At 48.5% G+C, this 3,210-nt stretch overlaps 1 pseudogene; it reads right to left on the reverse strand.

Moving 5' to 3' along the window:
• Nucleotides 1-1,159: 1,159 nt before the first annotated feature.
• LOC104543909 lies at nucleotides 1,160-1,788 on the reverse strand (annotated as a pseudogene).
• Between the last annotated feature and the right edge of the window lie 1,422 nt (nucleotides 1,789-3,210).

Below are 3,210 nucleotides of genomic sequence, written 5' to 3' on the forward strand. Positions count from 1 at the left end.
AGTGGGCACTGGGGGCTGCAGCTGGCAGGGCAAGGCCTGGGTTTTCCCTTAGCTGTCGGTCCTGAAAGTGGAACTCACTGCTGCCCCAAGACAAAGCCAGAAATGGCTTGTGAAGGTGACAGTACTTCTCAAACAGCCTGCTGGCAGTGCCACAGTGCTGTGGGATAAAGGAGCTGTAGGGGCCTTGTCCTGGAGCCTCACAGGCTGCCTGTGCCTGCAGCCTGTCTGCACCTTTCCTGGCAAAGATTCATCTAAATTGGTCTCAGAAACCTGGGTATGGTGAGCCCATTTGTGTAATGAGCTCTGCCCTCATTAGGCTGTCTCCTAATTCAAGTGATTCCTAACATCTAACCTACTTTTTTTTTGCTTCCATTTAAATTCACTGCTTCTTAGTCACAGCAGACAAGTCAACTGACAACTTTGGAATTATGTTTCTACAGGATCAAAGCGTGACTATGCAGACAGACAGGTCCTGACAGACACAGCAGGAGACGGACCTTGGCACCAGGACACTGCCACAGCTTCTGACCCTGGACTATGAACATGGTGATGATGTGGGAAGAGTTCTCCCATGTGTCAGGCCCCTCCTGAACCTTCCTATGCAGATCACAGCTCCTTTATCTCTGTGTAACTCACCCCAAGACTCCAGTCCTAGCAACTGACATGGGATTTCTTGGGTCTCAGTGTGGGAGCACATCAGAGAGACAGAGCAGAAGTTCATTAATGGACAATGAGCTCAAGGAAGGAAATTTATTGGGATGCTTTAACAGATGCTACAGAGAGGCACAGAGTATACAGAAATTTGTGGCATGTAGCTTCTTTGCTTGCCGTGGCTTCTGGAGGCAGCTGAGAAACTCTGATGAAAAGTTACTCCAGGGCTGAGTATCTTCCTCCCACAGGGAAGGTACACGTGGGATCCACAAATTTCACAAGTGATTTTTTAATTCTTGATTATGAATATAATAACAAGGAATCATTGGCAAGCAGAGGGGAAAGGAGCTGAGCAGAGGGAGAGCCTGCACTCAGAGAGGGGAAATGGAAAGTGGCATTTCACTAAAACTGTGCTACCCTTGGGCTCCCCTCTCTGCTTCAGAAAGGCTCAAGCTCTTTGACCATGCCTTTGCGGAGTGTCCAGTGTGGACAGGAGGAGGAAGAAGCGCTAACAGTATGAAGCTGGTTTGATGAGGATAAGGGAGGATTTGCAGTTCCCCTTGCACATGTTGCCCCATGTCATGCCACCCTTGAAATTCAGCCGTACAGAATAACACGCCGAGAACCACCATCCACCCTCATAGCTGTAGGCACAGTTCTTACTGTAAGTGTCCTGATCCCGATCCTTTGTGGAGAACTTCATGTTGTCGTGCATGGTGTTGGGATTGTCTGAGGTCATGGCATCCCCTGCTGTTCCTGAGTAAGAGCCCAGCCTCAGCCGGTAGCCGTGCGACTCGTCTTCCACGCTGAAGAGGTTGTAGTCTGCGAAGTTGGTGTTGTCTGTGGAGTCCTGGATGACAAACCTGACCTGGTAGACTTTCTGCTTGGCAATCTGATGGATGTACTCGGTGCCCAGCCAGTACTCGCTGCGCACGCTCCCAAAGCCAAACTTGTAGGTGCTCCAGGACTCAGCCCAGGTGACTGGTGTGTCTTTCTGGTTCCTCTGGATGACCGTCCAGCCTCCGTTTGTCACATTCATTTCGCAGTACACCACGAGATGGTGGAGCCCCTTTGGCTGAATGATGTAGACACCGCTGCGGCTGCCAGCAGGCATCTCACTACAGTCCTTGGGCCAACCTGGGGCAGGAAACAGAGGTGGTTATTAAATCCCACACAATGAGACACTGATACTTCTTTTGTTCCTATATCCTACTGCACACACAGTTTTGGGCTGTATTCCTGCCATGTGCTCACAGGAGTAAATCAAAGTCTTGAAATGATCAGTGTAAGAGTTGGGCTTCAAACCTTCCCAAGGCAGGATTAAAACTGATGGGGACACATTGCCAAAATGTCTTGACCTGGTGAGACCAAGCTGATATTGCCTTCACCCAGCACACAATGCAGCCCAGCCTAGGTTGGATTCAGTTTCGCAGTGCATTGGTGACTTGCCACCTGATGTATCACCACACAGACAAATGCAAATCTGGGTTATAAAGAAATCTGCTATTACAGCATGGAGGCTTTAGAGCTTCATAGTAGTTTCAGAAACCCTGGAGAGAGCATGATCAAGACATCCATACTGCTAATAATTAAATCAGCCCTCGTGATCTCAACAGTGCAAATCTGTCAGTTTTCTCTGAGCTTACCCAAGTAGCTCATTAGAGACATCCTGACTTGTTTGATTTGATTGTGCTCTTTCCATGCTCCAGAGGGTCAGTCCCTTATACAACAAACTGCTTAATGCACCTATGCACTACTGAGAGGGGACTTGCTCTGCTCCTGGTACCTCTGCTACTGGTTATTCCTACCATAAAGCCATATTTTGTGGTCCTATAGGCTAATGTTGACTCAGTCAGCTCAGTAACTCAGTCAGTCCCTGTCTTATCCAGTCTTCTCATCAATACCCAATCACCACTTCCCAAAGGCAAATAATGTATCATCACTTTCCAGTTTGGATCTTTGGGTAGCAAATTCCCCATGTTAAGGATCCTTATCAACTACTGAGATCAGGACGTGGATGGTAATAGAGTCCTCTCGAGGTTATGGGCTGTGGCATCTCTGCAGCCTATCAGAAAAATCAACATTTTTTCCTGGGAGGAGCCAGTGCACATGTAGGACATGGGCTAAGGTGGATGAGAGCTCTTCATGACCCTCTAGGCTCCCACCAACGGCGAAACCTTCTGAGCAGATGAACTCCTTGGGAAGAGACTTACCACGGCCTGCTGGTGGGTGGGGGCCAACGTCTCTGACCTGTCGAATATGTTGGCTACCATTATCTGAAGTAACAAGAACAGAGGAGACAGGAGTAAGTGGTGAGGGTACACATGGCAAATGCCTCCTAGGAGAGCATGATCTTAGAGAGATGAGATTCCTTTTTTTCTGTTCTTGCTCCAGTTCCAGAGAGACATTTCAGATATTGGCCAGCTGGTAGTCTGAGGGAATTTACATGGTGTTAGAATGGGGCAGATTCTTCCTTAGCGAGAAGGATTTGGGCACACTCTGTAGGAGAAAGACCCCGAATGGTGGTGGCAACACCAGAAAGATGGTTGTTAAAGTGCA

Source organism: Mesitornis unicolor, unplaced genomic scaffold, assembly GCF_000695765.1.
Source record: "Mesitornis unicolor isolate BGI_N332 unplaced genomic scaffold, ASM69576v1 scaffold4127, whole genome shotgun sequence".
In the NCBI taxonomy this organism is placed as follows: Eukaryota; Metazoa; Chordata; class Aves; order Mesitornithiformes; family Mesitornithidae; genus Mesitornis; species Mesitornis unicolor.